Source organism: Lutra lutra, chromosome 1 (assembly GCF_902655055.1).
Source record: "Lutra lutra chromosome 1, mLutLut1.2, whole genome shotgun sequence".
Classification (NCBI taxonomy): domain Eukaryota; kingdom Metazoa; phylum Chordata; class Mammalia; order Carnivora; family Mustelidae; genus Lutra; species Lutra lutra.
In genome coordinates, this window is record NC_062278.1 from 11,133,294 (window position 1) to 11,156,162 (window position 22,869).

The window sequence follows — 22,869 nt, forward strand, 5'->3', positions numbered from 1 at the left end:
GTTAAATTGAAAAAGTTTAAGTAGTAAGTCCTCTTAAGTAATTAGCCCTATTTAGGAAACTATTATTTAATTCTCTAAAACATTTTAAGTTTTAATTTAAAGTATTTAAAGTTAAAATACACGTTTAAAGTTAAAATACAGGGGCACCTGGGTGGCTCAGTCTGTTAAAGCCTCTGCCTTTGGCTCAGGTCATGATCCCAGAGTTCTGGGATCGAGCCCCACATCGGGCTCTCTGCTCAGCAGGGAGCCTGCTTCCCCTGCTTCTCTGCCTGCCTCTCTGCCTACTTGTGATCTCTGTCTGTCAAATAAATAAATAAAATCTTTAAAATAAATAATAAATAAATAAATAAATAAAGTTAAAATACATGTTTCTCTAAAACACTTCAAACATCCAGTGTGGCAAACTTACAAAACGGACAAGTGAAATCTTTCTAAGCCTTTCAGCAATTGTTAAAATTTCACAAACCCAGAAAATGAACTTTCTTAAGATTCATGGTAGATGTACCAAATGTTTTCTAGTGTTAATTCTCCCCTCTTTGCCTTTAGTTAAAACCCCTGAGCTTTAGCTGGACATCCATCTGCCCAACAATAGACTACATTATGCAGCCATCTGTGGCCATGTGACCAAGTTAGGGCCGGTGGGATGTGAGTAGATAGGATGTACACTACAACCAGATAATCGCCTTTAAGACACTTGCAGTGGACCCACTTCTTTCCCACTTCCCTTGGATGTGGTGGTGAGCCAGCTTCAACCATGTTGATGAAGGCACCAAAGGCCAGGGAAGACACAAAGGAGCGAAGGAACCCATTCCTCACATAGCAAAGCTGCTTGGCTACAGCTCTGAGCCACTCACTACTAGACTTCTATCATCTTTGAGGGATTGTACTTTGGGGTTAAACTGTACCCTAATAACACAACATTCAAAGACTTCCTACAAAATTATTATATCTTCTTAAACATTTCCAATTGAACTGCAAGTCCAATATGCCAGGTTCTCTAACATGTTAGATTTTCTTTAATGTGTCAAGTTCTCTATTTTTATTTATTTGGGGGGGCAGAGGGAAAGAGGAAGTCTTAAGCAGGCTCCATGCCCTGTGTGAAGCCTGAAGTGGGGCTCAATCTCATAACCCTGAGATCATGACCTGAGCTGAAATCGAGTTGGATGCTTAACCGACTGAGCCACCCAGCACCCCTGCTTCAAGTTCTTTAAATAATATACAGATTATAATGATGATATAACACTTGCTCCTGAAGTTACCATGAAAGGAATGCCCTATTTCATGGGATAAAGATGGCTTCAATTATAAGATATAACATGATCTTAATGATACCACTATTCATAATTGTTTGATGCCATTGATTAGATTACAGAATGCCTTCCAAATTCCAAGATGTTAAAATTGAGAAAATGTAGCAATATTCTGATTTTGAGTCAGCTCACCATCTATAATGATCTGCACATTTTCCTAGGGTTGCAAAGTCACTTACCCAGCCAAGAGGAGGTGATTTATTGTCATAGACCATCTGAGTCTAATAGTGGAGGATTCGGGATTTTAAAGTAGTTAAAGATTCAAGTTCTCAGTAGGGAAGTGAAGATGGCACCTGGATGTGGGTGTTGGTATATCCAAAATGCTTCTACCTGAACAACTGTGAATACCAGTTGGAATATTAGAGTTGGAATCCGTCTGCCCTGTCAAGAGGGAGTTCTGTGTCCATACCTTTCACCTGGAATCTAGTTTCCTAACATGGTCTCATGTGTTCTCTAGGTGGATTTCAAGTTTTTTCTTTAACCTATTTTTTTTTAAGATTTTATTTATTTATTTGTCAGAGTGAGCACAGGCAGACAGAGTGGCAGGCAGAGGCAGATGGAGAAGCAGGCTCCCACTGAGCAAGGACCCCGATGCGGGACTCCATCCCAGGACGCTGGGATCGTGACCTGAGCCGAAGGCAGCGGCTTAACCAACTGAGCCACCCAGGCGTCCCTCTTTAACCTATTTTAATTGAAGCTTCTTTCAACTTCTTATCACCTGATGTGAGTAGGCACACCCCCTATGTACATCCAGGCTCACACCCATTCATACACAGCAGACTGCTGCCAATCTCTTTGCTGTAAGATTAGGGTTCATTGAATGCTGTCTGTAACTCTCTCTCTCTATATATATATATGCGTGTGTGTGTTTGTGTGTGTGTGTATATACATATATATATATATTCTCTCTCTCTCTCTCTCTATATATATATATATATGTATAAAGATTTTATTTATTTGACAGAGAGAGACACAGCGAGAGAGGGAACACAAGGAGGGGGAGTGGGAGAGGGAGAAGCAGGCTTACTGCTGATCAGGGAACCCCATGCAGGGCTCCATCCCAGGACCCCAGGATCATGACCTGAACCAAAGGCAGACACTTAACGACTGAGCCACCCAGGTGCCGTATAGTTTATATTTTTGCCTATCTCATTGACCATCATTCTGTAATTATTGCAGTGAAAAGGCAAAAATGGGGATCTGTTGTCGGATTCCAGACTATATCCTAGAATCCAGGGACAGGATGTGCCATCCAGGCTCCTGAGGACCTAGATGTGACGTTTCTCGTTTCTCTGGGACTACATGGATCTGTCTTTGCTCTGCTCATCTAATGTCTGATCCTGCATCCCCCTTCCCTCTGCCCCATCTTGTCTCTCAGAGACAAGTGTTCTCTGCTTCCCTGTGCCCACCATGGAAGTGGGTAGCCCACAGCATAGAATGCCCTGAGGACAAACATGCTGAGTTCAAGTGACCAGCAACAGTGGCCCTCATCTCTCATTTGAAATCCACCTTGAATTCAAGAGAGTGCAGCCATGAAATACAAATGCTTAGTCCTCAGGAAAGAGCTGTCCTGGGGAGCCACAGACAGGGCAGATCTCACCAAAGGTGGCTGCCTGGGGCAAAGTAGATCTTGATGGTTAAGGCTATGGAGCCCAAGCGAGACCACCTGGATCCAAACCCAGATCCTGCTGCTTAATGGCTAGATGACCCTGACCAAGTAACTGAATTCTGAGAGCCTTAGTTTCCCCATCTGTAACATAACCCTACCTAAGGCACAGGATCATAGCAAGGATTATATGGTGCCCATGAAAAGTATCAGGAATCATGCATGCCACGTGGGAAATGTTCAATAATTGTTTGCTGTGCATTATTATAGAGACAGACAAGTAAACAGATGCAGATTGCATGAATTTGCTCTCCACCTCAGGTGCTAGAATCATTGCTTTCATCTATTTATTTGTTTGTTTATCTAAATCCACTGGTCTGGTTCCCATCTACCAAACCTGGCAAGTCATTCCAACCTCATTCATGATTTGCTTCAGGACTGCTCCTTCTCCATCCAGACCAAAAGGATGCATTCAAAGGCAGAGGATTCCATCTCCCCAACACAACCGTGAGTTCACCGATTCACTCCCATGGAGTGATCACGAAAGGTGCTGAGCACTGGGGACACAACGGTGAGCGAAAAGCACAGCCCTTTCTGCCTCTTGAAGAAAAACTTCAAAGCATCTTCAAAAGCAAGGTTTGGTGATTGAAAGCACATGGAGGATGAGGGTGAGGAACAGGTCAACCACGCCTCTGGGCTCTTGTTCTATGTCACCGGGTAGATATTGATGACACGTAGGGAGGCAACCTGGGAGGGAAAAATCACAATTTTTGTTTGGAGCAAAAGCCAGGCTGTTGGAGTGAGAGTGTGGCATTGGGTATCCAGCTGCCGGTATCCCAGCCCAGCATAGCGCTCGCCACTGTTGCGACATCAGGCAAGTCCCTTTATCGGGTTATCTTGTCTGAAAAGGAGGAAAGCAATAGTTCTAGGTCACCAAGCTGTTGCGAAGATAAAACACGTTTATATAGGCGTGTCTAATTTTATTGTGCTTCCCTTTATTATGCTTCCCTTTATTATGCTCTGCAGATACTGCGTTTCTTAGAAATTGAGGGTTGGTAACAACCCGACGTTGAGCAAGTCTGCCGGCACCATTTTTTCCGACAGCATTCGCCCACTTCCTGTCTCTGTGTCACATTTCGGTCATCTAACAATATTTCAGACTCTTTCATTATATTCATTATGGTGACGTGATGAGTGATTACAGTTTGCCAGAAGCTCAGGTGATGGTTAACGTTCTTTAGCCATCCACTTTTCATTGAGGCATATGCATTGTTTCTTAAGAAATAATGCTCCTGCACGCTTCATAGACCTCTATGTCGTAGAAACATGACCCTTGGAAGCAGTGGAAAACCAGACAATGCGTTGACTTGCCTTATTGCAATATTCACTTTCCTGGGATGGTCTGGAACAGAAACTACACTATCTACAAGGTGTGCCTGTACCTGTAAAGTGTCTAAAGCCATACCTGGCCCAGTAAGTGTCAGCCTTCAGCACACGATAGGATTGAAGTGCCTTTGAGACAGCAGCAGAAGGCAAGCGCCCCACCGCAGGGCGTTGGTCAAATTGCTATTGGATCCCAGCCTGAAACAGGGAGGGTGCTCAAGGACTATTAGTTAATAGGATAAGGTAAGGATTTTGTCTAGAGGGTGTGCTGGGAATATCAACCTGTGAGTCCCTGTGGGGTTAGGACCTGAAGCCCTCGGCTGGTGTGAGTCCCTAGGGAGGGAGAGTCGAGGGAGGAAGGGCCTGACCTGGAGGCCTTGAGGAGCTTCAGACTTGGGCCCATGGGTTCCACTGAGACATGGGCATCTTCCATTTCTGCCCCCCATCCCTTAGCCCTTGGTAACCCTTCAGCATCATTCCCCCAGGGGGCCTGAAACATACACATGGAGGGAGAATTTGAAGACAGCTTGAACCTTAGGATATGGATGTTGGCCTTTCCATCCTAGCACAGGGTGGAAAAAGGTAGGCTTCTCCACACCTGCATCTACAGCTGTGCAAAACAGCAGTATTACAACCCCATCGGGGCTTTTCTCCCTAATCATTCATCCTGTGGAGAGTCAACTGTATCCGACGCTGGCTGGCCTGCTCCTGCAGCCAAAGCCCTGTTTCACTCTGCCAGCCCATACTCCCTCCCTTTCCTCCCCCTGCTCTTGTTGGAACACCTCTCGGGTGCCAGAGACTGGCCCCAGAGCTCTGGCAGGAAGGAAGGTCACCCCGCCATGGCTTGTATGCCTCCCTGGGCCAGCTATCTGGCAGGTTTCCCCCTATCTTTGACGATGTTACTTCCCTGTGGCCTAGAACTTCACTCTTGGCGGGCCACGGCAGGGCACTCAGCCAGAGGGACCCAACAGGAGGCCCCACCCTCTTGAGCCTACTTCAAGGCCTTCATGACTAGGTCAAGGACAGGCTGTGGGAATGGGCCTCAAGAACTTTCTGGTAGCTTCCCCTACTCACTTTGTGCTAAGCTTTAAAGCCGTATTTAATAGTTTTTGCACATTGTAAATGCCAACACCCCAGGACAGGGCCCTGCCTGCCCCACCCCAGGAAGAGGGTCTGGTTCCTGGTGGAGGCTCTGGTCTGCCTCTGTGACCTTCCCCAGATCAGTAGACAGAGCCCAGGCCACAGAGGACAGAGGGGACCAGAGGGAGGACCAGGACAGCCTCACCCTTGAAAGCCTAAGAAAAGAAGGGAGCTGTCAAATTAGGTTTCAGTGTTCTAAAAGTTATTTTTTATTATGTGCATTTTTTCCATTGTAAAATCAATATAATCTCATTACAGAAAATTTGGGAAAGAGGGGGGAAAAATGCCCTCAATCCCACAATCCAAACACAGCCACTGTTGACATTTTAGAGGTTTGTTTCTAAACTTCCTACGTGTGTTTTTATTTACATAGTTCTAATCACACTGTATATATCATTTCGTATTCTATTTTTTCCTTGGTATCTAATCAGTAGCATTTCCATGTTCTTAACTGACCTTTGTAACTAATATTAAAAACTGTCGCATTACATTCTACCCAAGGAAATGCGATGGTCCCCTGAATCACCCCCCTTTTAGATATTTCCAGGTCACACTTTTTCACTCTTTGTTCTTATAACTAATTCTAAGACAAACATCTTTATGCATCGGATTGTTCTGCATTTAGGGACCTTTTGTTGGCATCCCAAAGAAGGGGGTCTTGAATCATGTGTGGTTCCTCGGGTCTATTGCTGTTGTTTTTCCAAAGGGCACAGCAGCAATGCAGAACAGGCCTCAGGTTAGAATCGGAACGACGAGAACTGAGGTCCAAAGAGCCAGGATCCTCTGCTCTCAGTACCCAAGAAACCAGAACAAAACTTCCCTAGGGGCAAGAGTGAGAGGTCCAAGGCTCTAGGAAGAGGAACTGGGAATGACTGGAAATGCCTGATGTATGTGAAAATCTGTGCCAAACAATGTGAGTAATGAGTGTAATTGCCTGCATGTGGATGTTGTGTGCCCAGGCGCCCCCCGAGCTGCACCGCCTGGCACAGCTGATTGCTCCAGGGCCATATAGCAGTGAATTACAGGAGAAGGAGAGACAGGTGAAGGCCAAGATCCCAGTGGCAGAACATTTAAAGGGGAAGCTCTAATTACCTGGCAGGTGGCATGGAAAGTTACCGAAAGAGGGAAACCGCCCCCCCGCCCCCGATGGTTCCTGGAGACCACTTTGCCCTGCACCTTACTTAGGGCATCATGTAAAAGGGATTTCCGTCACCCGCTCCCTGCTTGGTTCCAGGATGCCTGCCTCACCCCATTCCTCCCACCTCATGCCATTTGGATTTTATCCTTCCGACTTGCAGTTTTACTGGGTGTTCTTTCATGTTTCCGGTGCGTTCAGGGACAGGGTCCTTGTGCATCTGATACTGGTTCCTTCAAACCGTAATTCTGGCTCTACCACCACCCGCTAGCAAGCTTTGTTTGGGCACCTCTCTGCTTTCACATGCCTTTGGGACCACGAAAGCCTCCGCCCTGGAGGGCTCCCTCCCTGCACTCTCTCCTCCTCTTGTGGGGTTCCATGCACTACCCAGACCCTGCTGGCATCTGTTATCTTCTTCTCTGCTGGGCTTCAGACACCCATTCCAGCCTGGAATTCCAAACGCAGCTCAGAGCCAGCAGTCCAGTATCTCCCCTTTGGGTCAAAGCTGCTCCAGTCCTTTGTCCAGTGAGTGGTACCATCAAACACCTTGGTCTTATACCAGAAATGCAGCCCTCCTAGGTTTGCCCTTACTTCTTTCCTCCCATCCAATCAGTCGCCAGGCTGTTCTCAAATCCAACCTTTCCTTCTGACCCCCCTCTCTCCAGGGTCCTCCCACATTCACTCCCACAATCACTACTCACTGACCTGAGTCTTTCTTCTTTTGCTCTGTGTCTCCCAGAGTGCTCCTTCTCAAGTGTTCATCTAATCAGTCTCTTCCTTATTTCAAACTCTAACTGGTCCCTGGAACAAGGGATACTACAGGGTAACATTCCAGATCCATTCATTCATTTACTCATTCAGCACATACTTACTGAGGTCTACCATCTGACAGGCACTGGGCTAGCAATAGGTATACACTGAAAAAGAGAACAGACACAGTGATATAATATTCAACGAAATTCAAGGTCATCTGTGAATGGCTCTTCCATGCATGTCCAGTTTAATCTCTCAGTGCATCCCTGCCTTGTACCATATAGCCCTACCCATGACCTTGCAGTTCCCCAAAAGCACGACACCTCCCTGCCTTTGAGGAGTTGCTTCCCAGACTTATATAAGCTTCCCCATTTCTTTGGATAATTACATTCTCCCTAACTCAGCTCCTCTTGAAAGCTTTCACTAAACACCTCCCCCTCCAACCCCTCTGGATTGACATGTGCTTCCTCTATGCCCCAGCACCTGTGTTTACCCCTGTAATTGTATTTACTACACAGTGTGGTGACATAATTTACTGGCCTGTATTCTCTTTCTCACACACACACACACACACACACACACACACACGCTTCTTAAGATAATAACTTTTATTACCCGTGCCTAACAATGTATGGTACATAGTCAGCATTTGGCAAATGAACTATATAAAAATGACACGTCATATTTGTTGTAGAGTTAGTATCATATTTAATGCATTTATTTATATAATTCATAATAACTGCAAGTAACTATCTTGGTCACTTTGGATGCAACATTTAAGAAACCGTTGAGAGAGTAGCATTAAATTAATCTGTTCTGTCTACTAAACAAATTTTTTTTTTAAAGATTTTATTTATTTATTTGACAGAGAGAGATCACAAGTAGATGGAGAGGCAGGCAGAGAGAAAGAGAGAGAGGGAAGCAGGCTTCCTGCTGAGCAGAGAGCCCGATGCGGGCCTCGATCCCAGGACCCTGAGATCATGACCTGAGCTGAAGGCAGCGGCTTAACCCACTGAGCCACCCAGGCACCCTGTCTACTAAACAAATTTTTATTGAGTGCCTATTATGTGCCAGTCATCGTGTTAGCACCAGGGATATGGCAGTGAAAAGAAACAAAATCCCTCTCCTCGTGGAGCTTGTCTTCTGGTGGAGTGAGGTAGACTATAAATACATAAGCAATTAGAAATCTCAGAAAGTGATAAATACTATGAAGAAAACACGAGAATAATGGAGAAGAGCATTCATGAAGGCAGCAGGGGGCCCTTCATGTTATGGTGGCTGTTTTGGGAGGACTCTCTTGATCTCAACTTCCTCATGTAGGAGCTGAGAATCGTAAAAGCAGCTCCAGTGTCAGGATACTTGGAAGATCATATGAGAAAATATGGATACAATGCTGACACTTCATAAAAATTGTCCTTCTTGCAGGGTGTTAAGCCAAGGAGAGGGGTGATCTAAGTTATACCCTTAGAGGAGCCGGTGGAGAACGGATTGCAGGGTTGGGAAGGGTAGCGGGGGGATCACCAGGAGGCTGTTGCATGGAAAGATGAAGTCTTCTGACTTCATGTTTCTGGAAGCAGATCCTGCCACATGTCCCTGTGTTTTACTGACACTCTCAAGGCAAGTTTACATATCCATCTGCTGGACATGAAAAGCATGTTTGTGCCTGATGGAATGTGTAAGAACATGCCATCTTTCCTGCAGTTCACAGGAATCACACATGTGTCCTGCACCAAGTTCTTCCATGACTGTCACATTCTGCTGAGTGGGATGATGTTTCTCTCTTTCTACTGTTCCTTGCCTACTCCTTGGGATTTCCATCCGTATGTCTGTTTGATTCCTTAGTATTTCACCAGCATTTCTCCTACAGTTTCCCAGAGTTCCTAGAAGCTGCTTGGCCATTGTTATATTTTTAAAAAATGTAAAGATTTGATGAACTGAATAAGAACACATACAATTCTTGGATTACGTCATTAGAAGTGCACACAGTTCTTATAAACATGTTGCCTGTTAATGGTGAAGTGTTTGAATGTTAACAGGGTGAGATTCTCTTGCTATCATCATATCGTTGTCTACTCAGCAGCTGAACTGAAGCATGTAAACTCCAAACAGGTCTGTCTCAGGAAACACAATAATATATATGTTTGTTGATGGAGAAAGGAAGGAAGGAAGGAACTAATTCTTGAGACTCAGTGGAAGTAGGAAAGAAACGTCTAGGAAATTCTCCTGGTGAAGCTGCTCTAGACCATCTCCATGGAGATCTTGGGTGGCTTGGCTCCAAATTCTCAGCTTGGTCCTCTCTCTATTCCTCTCTCCCACACTCCCTTCCTTCCTTCCTTCTTTCTTTTTTTATTTTTTGTTTTGGTTATACAAAATTATACCTGTAGGCTCTCTCAATGACAACTAGTCCTCTCCCTAGAGGTAACCACTGTTTTTAGATTGGTATGGATCCTTCTGAAATTATTTCCTTACATGTCTATGCATATACGACTGTATATGGAAAAATACATGGTATTGTTTTGTTTTGATATAAATGTATCACGTTGTGGGTATCATCCTGTGAATGGTTTAGTTTTCTCAAAGGTAATGATATGTCTTCAAAAAACTCCCCAGTGCCACTACGTATAAGTCTACTTTAGTTTTTATAACTGCTACTCAACATCTCAACATGCCATAATTTGCATGTGTCTTGGTGTATTTAATCATTCTGTTTTTTTGTAATTAATCAGTTGGTTTTATAAAAACTCAGTATCCAGTAGAGCAAATCCTTCTATGTTACTGTTCTTCTCAAGAGTGCTTTGCTAGAAGAACAAACATGGTTAAAATAGCCATCCTACCCAAAGAAATCTACAGATTTAATGCAATCCCTATGAAAATACCACAGCATTTTTCACAGAACTGGAACAAACAATCCTAAAATTTGCACACGCTGCAAAAGACCCTGAATAGCCAAAGGAATCTTGAAAAAGAAAAACAAAGCTGGAGGTATCACAATTCCAGATTTCAATTTATATTACAAAGTAGTTATAATCAAAACAATATTATACTGACACAAAAATAGACACATAGGTCAATGGAACATAATAGGAAACCCAGAAATAAATCCATGATTATATGGTCAATTAATCTATGACAAAGTAGGCAAGAATATGCAATGGGAAAAAGACACTCTCTTCAACAAATGGTGTTGGGGAAACTGGCCAGCTACTGGCGAAAACTGAAACTGGACCACTTTCTTACACCATATACAAACTCAAAATGGATGAAAGACCTAGAAGTGAGACCTAAAACCATAAAAATCCCAGAAAAGAACACAGGCAGTAATGTCTCTGACATCACCCATGACATTTTTCTAGATATGTCTCCTGAGGCAAGGGAAACAAAAGCAAATATAAACTACTGGACTATATCAAAATAAAGAGCTCTGCACAACAAAGGAAATGACCAACAAAACTAAAAGAATCTACTGAATGTGAGAAGATATTTGCAAATGACATATCTGATAATGGGATGGTATCCAAAATATGTAAGGAAATTCTACAACTCAACACACACACACACAGACACACGCACACACAAAATCAATTAAAAAATGGTCAGAAGATGTGAATAGACATTTCTCCAAAGAAGATATACAGATGGCAAACAAACACATTAAAAGATGCTCAACATCACTCATCATCAGGGAAATGCAAATCAAAACTACAATAAGATATCACTTCACACCAAAATCAAAGTCAGAATGACCAAAATCAAAACACAAGGAACAATAAGTGTTGGTGAGAATGTGTAGGAAAAAAAGGGGGCACCTGGGTAGCTCAGTCATTAAGCGTCTGCCTTTGGCTCAGATCATGATCCCAGGATCCTGGGATCGAGCCCCGCAGGGGTTGGGGGGTGCGGTCCCTGCTCAACGGGGAGGCTTCTTCTCTCTCTCTCCCCTCCCCCTGCTTGTGTTCCTTCTCTTGCTGTGTCTCTCTCTGTCAAATAGATAAAATCTTAAAAAAAAAAAAAAAAAGAATGTGGAGAAAAAGGAACCCTTGTGTACTGTTGGTAGGAATGAAATCCGGTGCAGCCTCTGTGGAAGATGGTATGATGATTCCTCAAAAAATTAAAAACACAACTACCCTATGATCCAGTAATCACACCACCGGGTATTTGCCCAAAGAATATGAAGACACTAATTCAAAAGGATATACGCACCCCTGTGTTTATTGCAACATTATTTACCATAGCCAGATTATGGAAGCTGCCCAAGGGTCTATTGATAGATGAATGGATAAAGAAGATGTGGTATATACATATACAATGGAATATTATTCAGTCATAGAAAATGAAATCTTGCCATTTGCCACAACATGGATGGATCTAGAGAGTATAATGATTAAGTTTAAAAAAAAAAAAAAGGTAGAGAAGGAGAAATACCATATGATTTCACTCATAGATGGAATTTAGGAAACAAAACAAATGAGAAAAGGAAAGAAAAGAGACAAACCAAAAAACAGACTCTTACCTATAGAAAACAAACTGGTGGTTACCAGAGGGGAGATGGGTGAAATAGGTAAAGGGGATTTAAGAATACACTTATCTTGATGAGCACTGAGTAATACACAGAATTGTTGAATCACTGTATGGTACACCTGAAACTAGCATAACATGTTAACTACACTGAAATTAAAATTTTTAAAAATTTAATTTAAAAAGAGTGCATTGCTATTCTTAGTCCCTTGCCTTTCTGTATTTATAGGTTCTTTTGGATATTTTACATATACTGTGATACCATCTATGAGTAATGAAAGTGTTATATTATTCTTTCCAATTAATATATCTTTTATTTCCATGTCTTGCTTTTCTTCATTGGCTAGGAGCTCCAGTACCATGTTGAATAGGAATAAAAGTGGACAGTTTTGTCTTACTCCCACTTTCAAAGGGAAATCTTTCAACATTTCACCAATAAATATGATATTTACCATAGCTTTTTTTTCCCCTAGATAAATTTCACCAGATTGAAGAGGTTCTCTTCCATTCCCAATTTTCTAAGAATATTTTTGTATGGATGGTAACATTTTATTAAGTTTTCATTTTAATTTCAGTATAATTACCATTAGCATTATATTAGTTCCAGGTTACAATACAGTGATTCAATACTTCTGTACATCACTTAGTGCTCATCATGACAAGTGTGCTCTTTAAATGGATGACAAAATTTACCAAAAGATTTTTTTGCATCTCTGGAATAATCATAGTTTTATTTGTTCATGTGGTAGCTTACATTGATTTATTTTCAAATGTTTTTGGAGCTAATTTAATTTGGTCATGAAATTATCTTCTACAGAATGCTGAATTTGGTTAGCCAGTGTTTGGAATTTTTCCCTCTGGGTTCTGATTGGCTTGAATTTTCCTTCCCTGTAATGTCCTTGTCAGGTTTTGGCATTAAGGTTATGTTTTCCTCATTTAATAAGTTTGGAATTATTTTTCCTTTTTCTATTTTCTGAGACCATTTGTGTGAGATTGGTGTTGTTCTCTAAGTGTTTATGTGATTTCATCATCAAAGACTCAGGGACTAGGGTTTTCCTTGAGAGGAAGTTTTAAATAATAATTCAATTTCTCTAATAGTTATTCAGGTAATATGTTTTTCTTGAGTCTCCACTTTGATATGTGGAACTTTTCTAGAAATTTCCCGGGTCAGGCTCCCTGCTCAGCGGGGGTCTGCTTCTCCCTTTCCTAATGACCCTTCCTGTGCTTGTTTTCTCTCTCTCTCAAGTAAATAAATAAAAACTTTTTAAAAGTCCCCCTTTTTTGATGCCTATGGGATCTGCAGTGATGAATTTCTGACTCTGTGGTCTACTTTAAACATAATCAAGCCTGGATGTTTACTGTTACACAAACACCATTTCCTCTGTTGTTTCTCTCATCTGGAAAGCCAGACTTCCCTTCTCTGTCTTTTCAAATGATGCTCAGGCATTAAGGCTCCTCACAAGTTTCACAATCTCCATGTAGAATTTGATGAGTGTCTCATCCTGCACTAATTTCTTTCTTCTCTGGACATCTATATATTTTTATCTCTAATCTCTAATTTTTATCTCCAATTTGTTCCTAATCATACACTTTTTCTGTCTTATTGTTTTGTTCCCTCTAATCAAACTGTCTATTCTGAAGGTCAGAACAAAGACATTTTCAAATTTCCTATAGGACTCAGATGGTGATAATCATACAAAAGGGTTCAGTTTAAAAAAATATTGATTGAGAGACTAATCCTATAGTCCTATAAACTCAGTACTAAAGAAATGTCACAAAAAGAATTTAAGAAAAACTTTTAGTGATAAAATAGTAAGATAAGATACTAAGGATAGGAAAAATAAAAGCACAACTGAAACTGTTCATATGCCAATTCTTGAATAATAAGAAAAGAGCATCACTCTTCCACACCAGGCTCCACTGTCATCTCTATTGTCATAAAAATTAGTCTGAACTTAATACACTTGCATAGTAAAAGTTAAACAATGAAGTTACAATTCACTTAAAAATGTAGAGGAGCAAATAAGCAAAATAAAACTAAGTAGGGAAGAAAGCTACTTCTAACTGGAACTAAGAAAAGCCCCAAACTTTTATTACAAATTCTGATTAATATTATCCAGATATGATACAATGTGGATTAAATGGAAAGACAACTCCAGGAGTCACTACACAATTCCATAGTGCATTACCCTAGTGCAGTGGGACAGCTAAAGTTGTTTGGAGAGCCATCAGAGAATAAAGAACATGAAGACATTGGGAATACTGCAGAGAACATGAGAGAACTTTATAAGAAGTTCTAGTTTTCATCCTTGTCTTAGTCTATTCAGGCTCCTATGACAAAAATACCGTAGATTGGGTGGCTTATCAACAACAGCATGTTAGATCTGACATGCCTTTTGGACATCAAAGTGGAAGTGTCAAATTGGTGAGTGGAGTTTTGAGGTCAGGATTAGAGATACAAATTTGAGAATTATCTGGGAAAGATTATGTGAAGACTTGGGACTGATAAGATCACCTAAGGTATGAGGTAAATGAAGACAGAAGAGAGTTCATCTTGGGGCACTCCAATATGTAGGAGTCAAAAAGAAGAGGGGAATCAAGCAAAAGAGAATGAGAGGGAGTCTCCTAGAGATAAGAGAACACTGAGATTATAGGTGTGAGAGAAGCCACAGAAGGAAAGTAGCTTTAAGAAACCAATAGGGTAGTTATACCATTTAATTTAAAAATTGTTTAAAGGGGGCGCCTGGGTGGCTCAGTGGGTTAAGCCTCTGCCTTCAGCTCAGGTCATGATCCCAGGGTCCTGGGATTGGGCCCCGCCATCGGGTTCTCTGCTCGGCGGGGAGCCTGCTTCTCCCCCACCCCCCTGACAGCCTCTCTTCCTACTTGTGATCTCTGTCAAATAAATAAATAAAATCTTAAAAAAAAAAAAAAAAGAACTTGGGAAACATGAGACAATGCATTTAACACAACCATCGTACTTGGCACTTAGCACTCAACAGGTAATAATTGTATTATTTCCATTGTCATCATCAACAACAAAATCCAGATGTACAGAGTTTGAGAAAAGAGAGTAAGAGTAAAGTAAATTTCTCAGGTTGTGGAGATAAAAAGGAAGGGGAGTTATAAATGCTGTTCTATTCTTGATGTTGATAAATGAGGTTAAAATAGGCTTGTTGAAAATTTAAGAATATCTAATGGAATGAAATTTTTTCTTCCATCTCTTTTTTAAAAAATTACTTTTTTGTTTTAAAATTGAGATACAACTTAAAAACCATAAAGTTCATCTTTTTAAAGCATACAATGTATTTTATTTTAGTATATTCATAAAGTCATGCAACCATCACAACAAAAGATCCTATATATCTGTTACCAATCATGCCCCATTTTCCCTTCCCCCACCCTAAGCCCTGGCAACCACAATGTACATAGAAATGTACTTTCTGTCGCTACAGATTTGCCTATTCTGAACATTTCATACTAATGCAATCAATTTGTGACCTTTGATATCTGACTCTTTCATTTAGCATGATTTTTTTTTAAGATTCATCCCCGCTATATCATAAGTCAGTAATTTGCTCCTTTCAACAGCAGAATAATATTCCATTATATGGATATACCATATTTTGTTTATCAATTCATCCTTTGATAGATATTTGGATTGTTTTCACTTTTTGGATACTGTGAATAATGCTGCTATGAACATTCACATACAAGGTTTGGTGAGAACATATGTTATCATTTCTTACATATGTGCCTGGGAGAGAAATTTCTGGGTCATACAGATATTCTGTGTTTAACTTTCTGAGGAACTGTCAAACTCTTTTCTAAAGCAACTGTATAATTTTATAGTCCAATCATTAATGTACAAAGTGTCAGTTTTTCCACATCCCTGTCAACACTTCCTGTTGTCTGTCTTAGGTTATAGCCATGCTAGTGGATGTAAAGTAGTATTTCATTGTGGTTTTGATTTGCATTCCCCTAATGACTAATGATATTGAGCATATTTTCATGTGCTTGTTAGCCATCTGCATTTCTTCATTGGAGAAACATCTATTCAATTCTTTGCCTATTTTTAAATTGGATTATTTGTCTTTTGATTGTTGAATTGTGATGGTTCTTTATATTTTCTGGATACTGTATCTTTATTAAATAAATGAGCTGCAAATATTTCCTCCCATTCTGTGACTCTTTTCACTTTCTTGATAGTGTACAGATCGTCCCCAACTTACAAATGTTTGACTTCGTAAAGATGGTATGAAAGCAATATGCATCCAATAAAAACCATAATCCAGATTTCTGATTTTGAACTTTTCCTGGGCTAGCACTATGCTCTATGATATTTTCTCATAGCTGTGTTTTCCCCTAAGAGTTTTATAACCTTTAGTTCTTAGATTTATGTCTTTGATCCATTATGAGTTAAATTTTAAATGTGGTGTGAGATGGAGGGGTCCACTTTCCTTTTTCACACATATGGATATCCAGTTGTTCCGGCACCATTTGTTGAAAAGAGTACTTTTCCCCATTGGATCGTCTTCACAGACTTGTTGAAAATAAGTGTATGTCCATAAATGTATGGGTTTATCCTGGGATTCTCAATTCTGTTCCATTGTCTACTTCTATCCTTATGCCAGCACCACACAGTATTGATTATACAGCTTAGGCTTGAAATTGGGAAATGAGAATTCTCAAATTTTTACTTTTTTAAAAATTGTTTTGGCTATTACTGATCCCTTGCATGTCTATATATGAATTTTAGTATCAACTTGTCAATTTCTGCAAAGAGTAGCAGTTGGAATTTTGATAGAGATTGTGTAGAACCTGAAAATCAATTTAGGCAGTATTGCCTTTCTCTGATCCACAGCACAGGATGTCTTCCCATTTGTGTAGGTCTTCTTTAGTTTCTTCCACCAGTGTAATAGAGTTTCAGCATGCAAGCCTAGTGCTTTTTTTTTTAAATTTATTCCTAAGTATTTTATGGATGCTGTTGTACGTGGAATTATTTTTTTTTAAGTTTTTGTTTATTTATTTGAAACAGAGAGCAAGAGAGAGAGAGAGAGTATGTGCACAAGTGGGGGGATGGAGAGGGACCACCAGACTCCCCACTGAGCAGGGAGCCCAACATAGGCTATCCCAGGTCCCTGAGATCATGACCTGAGCAGAAGGCAGACACTTAACCAACCAAGCCACCCAAGCGTCCTTGTAATTATTTGTTTAATTTCATTTTCAGGTTGCTCATTGCTAGTGTATAGAAATATAACTGATATTTTTAATATTGATCTTTTCTTTTTTTGTGAGTTCCTTAAGATCTTATATGTACAAGACTTTTTTCCCCACTTAGTATGTTAGTCAAGGTTCCCTTTAGTTTCGTCTTTCTTAAACATATATAATATAGATGATTTATTTATATAATAAGGTCAGTTTCTGTGTCTCCTCAGAGACTGTTTCTAGTGACTTCTTTTTTTCTGGTGTATGGGACCTACTTTCTCATTTCTTTGCATGTCTCGATTTTTTGTTGAAGACTGGAAATTTAGAATACTATAATGTAGCAACTCTGGAAATCAGATCTCATCCCAGTTTTGTGGTTTGTTTTGTGTTTGTTTATTGGCTTTTCTGCACTAATTCTGTAAAATGTATATTCTTTATTGTATGAGGTCACTGAAGTCTCTTATCGGTTAATGATTCAGCAGAGATGATTCTTTAGATGATTGGAACCAATAAGGCTCCCAGTCATTGCCAAGAAGTTCTGTGTGTGTTTTAGGAGACACATTCAACATTTAGCCAAACACCTTAGAGCTCCATTTTAGCCAGTGGGGAGAGCCAGGGACTTCTCAGGTCTTTCCCAAACACACATACAACCCTTCGCAGCAACAGAGTCCTACACATTTGCATGGTCTTCTACATTCCCAGGGAAATGTTGGAGATTTTCAAAGCCTCCTATGGACATCCATTCTTCAGCTTTTCCTTTAAGTCTTTTGGCTAGCCTATTGTTTGTCCCGACTGTTATCAGCCACCGCATGCAGCCATGATGTTCAGTAATTCCCTCTGATTCTTTTCAACACATACCCCTGGGGAAAAGGCTGTTTGTGCTAGATGAGCTCTGAGACGGATCAAATAAAGACAGCCTTGCAAATGGGGTCTTCTAAGGAATCATCAGACAGGTCAAATAATGACAATTCTCTAAGAATGGGGCTTTGAAGGGGCTCCAACCCCTTTCGGCACTCTTCCCTCCCCCAGTGGCTCCCAGGCCGCTGGTTTTCACTGGGACTGTCTGCAGGCTTTTGGATTTCCAGGCTGTTGCAGTACTGGGGAGAAGATATGGGAACATGGCAAGTTAAAGTGACACAAAGCTTGTTGTTCTTACCAAGATTCAGCTGTTTTTCTTGAATAAGTGCTCACCAGACTGCTCCAAGGCTTTGGTTAATTTCCAGAGTTCTGAAAAAGTCAATTCTGAGAGTATTTGCCAGAGTTCTTGCTGCTTTTATGGAAGAGAGAATTTTTGGAGGTCTTCCATCATTTTTGCTAATGTCCTAGAATATAATTTTGATGGAGATTTTCAAACCTCTAGAAGTGTGTCAGCTACATGTGATTATTGAACCCTTGAAATGTGGCTAGTGCAAATTGAGATGTGCTATACATATAAAATACATACTGGAACTTAGACAACACAACAAAAAATGTTTTTACTATTTTCTTCATAATTTTTACCTTGAATATATATTGACATAATAATATTTTGACTAGCTTGAATTAAATAACACCTATTATTAAAATTAATTTCACTTTATTATTTTTAATTGGAATTCTAAGATGGTCTCCAATGTCATGGCTTCTGTGGCTGCTAGGAAATTTGAAATTACGTGTGTGGCTCTCATTATATTACTATTGGACAGTGTTTGTCTAGAAGGAAAAAAGTACCAAAAAAATCAATCTAGAAAAATAAGGCAAATAAACCAAAAATTAGAAGGAAAGAGTAAGAAAGAATAACAAATAGAAAACGGAAAACATGGTTCCCAATTATTGGGAGCCTGGGTGTCTCAGTCGTCTGCCTTGGGCTCAGGTCATGATCCCATGCCCCTTGTCCCCCTCAAGCTCCCTGCTCAGTGGGGAATCTGCTTCTCCCTCACCCTCTGCCCCTCCTCCTGCTCATGCTCTTTCTCTCAAATAAAATGAATAAAATCTTAAAATACATATATAAAAAACAGGATCAAATGGAATGAGACTAAACCCATTTGTTTGTTAGATTCTGTCTAACAGAGTACTCTGCAGATATTAGGAAGATGGAATATTGTCCCTGGGAGTGTTAATCTGGGATGGAGGTCTGAAGGCTGGAGCTTTACTGGGAAATGCCCTCAGGTACACCTGTGCAGGAGTGAAAGCAGTAAGAGGGGACAGAAGTAGTTAAACTGAGAAGTGTTTGGAACAGTGGTCCCTGCTAACCTCACATGAGACTCTGGAGGTGGGAAGGCCTTTCAGAGGAAAGGCTGAGTCTCTATTCCCTGCACTGATGGCCCCCTGGATGTGAGCTTCCCCCTGGGAGAAGATGAAGGGCAAAGGGCAAAGCTAAAGGAAGGACTTAGCTGGGATCTGTCACCAGCCAACTTCCCGACAGCTGGGGAAATGAGTGCCTCGACTCTGAAGCAGGATCTGGGGAGCGTACTGTTCCATCCGCTAGAGAAGTTGTCTGCTGTACATTAACTGGGAAAAAAAAAAAAACCATGGGTTATAGACAATATGTTAAACATTAAAATATATGTTAGGGTAGGAAAGGTACACATCAAACCATTGCGAGAGACTCTCCTGGGGAAGATGAAAGGAAGGGTTGTTGGTGGCTGGAGTGGGGACAATAGGTACTTTGAGGTCCTCATTTTTTTTTACAATGATTGTGTATTACCAGGGAATGGGAGGGGATAAACATATGAAAATTGATAAGAGATTTCTAGTACGGGCATGCCTTTGGTGATCAACTGTGGTATAGGATTCAAATCTCCGAATTAGAATTGCTTTCTCATCGTTACCTCCCACATTTTCCAAGATTCTACAAATAGACAACAACCTCAGGTAGTTCTGACATTAAAGAGAAGACTCCCACCTTCATTGAATTCCTACTGGGCCAGATGGCATCTGCCTCATTGTATAAACTTCGTCTTTTTTTAGGCCCCATGTCTGCTTATTTCATCTGGCTGAATTATTCCAGTCACTTTTTTAGTACCAAAAAAAGAAAAAAGCAGCAGACATGAATTCAGGTCCTTGCATCACGAGGATGCCGTGTCTTCTCCAAATTTGGTTTTCTCAATCACCTAAGCAAAGATACTGGTTAGGGCCTCTTTTCATCCTGAAAGAACATGGAGAGTTTTCCAGGCAAGGGAAAGTCTGGCACCTTCCACCCCCACGTGGGTGGGGAATTATTTTAATTGTCCTATAAGCCAAAGTACCAGCTAGTGAACAATCAATATAATAACAGGCATCTCCCAGTTAGAACGGACACAGGCCCTTGGGAGGTTGGGAAGTGTCCAGCTGGTGGTTGGTTGGCAACCATCATGAATGCAGTTCACTATTTTAACAGACTGAGGAGCACCTGCCAAATGACAGCTCTGGCCACAGGAGCACATGCAGACACAGGGAGGGAAGGCAGGTCTCAGGGCTTACCGGGTGAATGAATGGCTCCAAATCCAAACTGACCAAATGCTCTGGAACACGTCAGGTGGATATGAAAGCACACGGCAAAGTCATTCAACTATGACTCGCCCACTTTCTTCCCATGATCCAACCTGAGTCACCAGCATCTGTAGGTTTATCACCACACTTTGCTTCGGCAAAGATAGAGGTGAGCAAATAAAGGACGAACAGTCCCCCTTCTTCTTGATCGAAAGTCCGTGTGTGTGCTGCCATCTCCAGAGCACCAGGAGTGGGAGGCAGGAAGAGGAGGGTGGGTTTTTTATTACACTTTAGAATGCCACCGGACTTGTGGTAAATTGAAACATTGTTTTAAGGAATTGTAGGTATTTCCAGGCAGGAGAAATATGAGATCAGTTTGATCATGGTAATGTTGACTTTAATTTTAACTAGTGTTCCTTGGGCAGAAATCTAAAACCACTGTGGACAAATGGATGTTCTAAAACACCTAACCGTGGGCAGAGAACTAAAGGTTTAGGACGTGATGTTGCTCTTTATTTCAATAGGAATAAAGAGCCGCAAAACTGCCTCTTTGCATCTCATCTGATCTTGGCTATTAGACCACTTTACAGGCTAAATCAGGCCATGAGCATCTCTGAGGCCCAGATCTCCTCACCATGCCCAACCTCCCCCTGGGTATCATGCTCCTCTCTGAATAACAATCTTCTCATCAGGTATCATCCTTCCGACCAGGTACTCTCCTCCCTGAGTACTAACCTCCTCCCTGGGTTCCACCCACCTCTCTGGATGCTAATCTCCTCACTGGGTAGGAGAAGGTAAAAGTGGCATCCTCCATTTTACAGATGACAACAGGAGGACTCAGCAACGGAAATGACTGCATTCAACTTGAAGAGGACAGACATGTCCCTGGACCCCATACTGCTCACACACTTCAGAACCATAGGATGTGGATTGCAGCCACTTTGGAGAACAGTGTGGAGATCCCTCAAGAAATTAAAAATAGAGCTTCCCTATGACCCTGCCATTGCACTACTGGGTATTTACCCCAAAGATACAGATGTAGTGAAAAGAAGGGATTCTTGGGATGCCTGGTTTGGAAGGAGCTCAAGGAAGAAGATGTCGCTCAACTGTTTCCCTACCTAACTTACAGGTGGGGTGAAAGGTAAAGAGATGAGGTAGGTCAAGCCTGTATTGACGTGCCTGGCACAACAAATGATTGATGTTATTATGAATCCAATATAGAAGATGCTCTGGGCAGAAAGTCTCATCAAAGCCCTGCACAGCACTTTTTGTGCCAAGGTGATTTTAGCTAGTGGTTCCACCTCTCCCCTGGTGTTAAGCCTGGGGACCTGTCCAAATACCTTCCTTTGCAAGGTTGTGCACCACACCTCCATGGAGCCTCTACAAACTCATGCCCATACCACATGCTGGGCTCACATTCCAGAGCTATCACAACCACATGACAGGGAGAGGACTTGTAAAACCATATGCAAAGAGGGCTCCCAGGCCAACATCTAGTCAAACCTGACATCATAACCAGTCATGGCCAAAGGACCATCTCTGAGCTCCAGGATTAACATTTAGGATGGGTCTACCCCACTGATAATTATACAAGACTCTCCTGGACCACCAAAGGGTTACAAACGACAGCCAGGATCTTGAGTTCCCAAGACTCTCAGTACAGCCAACAGACCAGGATTTATATAGGTATAAACTCATCAGTTCCAATGATGTGCTAGAACACAACATGGGCTCACATGGAAGGTGTGTGTTTGGAAGTTTATATGCTATGCAAGTATCACTATGTGGGTATTATAAAATGGAAAGAAATGAGAGAAGTATTTTAGTAAGCTGATGAACCATTTTTTAAAGATCCATGATCTGAATAAGTGTGAAGATTGTGGGGAATAAACCAGGTGACTCCAAAATTCCAGATCCTCTTTCAAGTGTCAAAACTTGTCTCACCAAGATCACATCTGGAAAACAACCACCTCTTTGTTTTCCAGCTTAACCTCAGAAGGCTTCTGGAATCTAGAAGGATCAGGGTTGGCAGTTCCCCTGGCATATTTTCCTTAGGTGAAAAAAACAAAGGAAAAAAAATTACAAAACAGCCCCCTGCCCACACCCCATCCCCAGATAAAACCCAGAAACAGATCCAGCAGGTTTTCCCTCCCCTTCCCTCATCCCCTTTCTTTGAGTGTTTTATTAACTACTGTAGCGGGCTGTATCTGGCCTACTGGTGTTTTTCTACTTATAGGAGTAAGAAAATTCCATTAACTGAAGAATAATATGGTTGACTGCCCCAACGGGAAAGGCATTCGGCATGCTGCGTTCTTGTTTCCTGTGTCCCTCTCAGGACATGAGGTCTAGACTTGCTGGCTCCTGCTCCCCTGTCC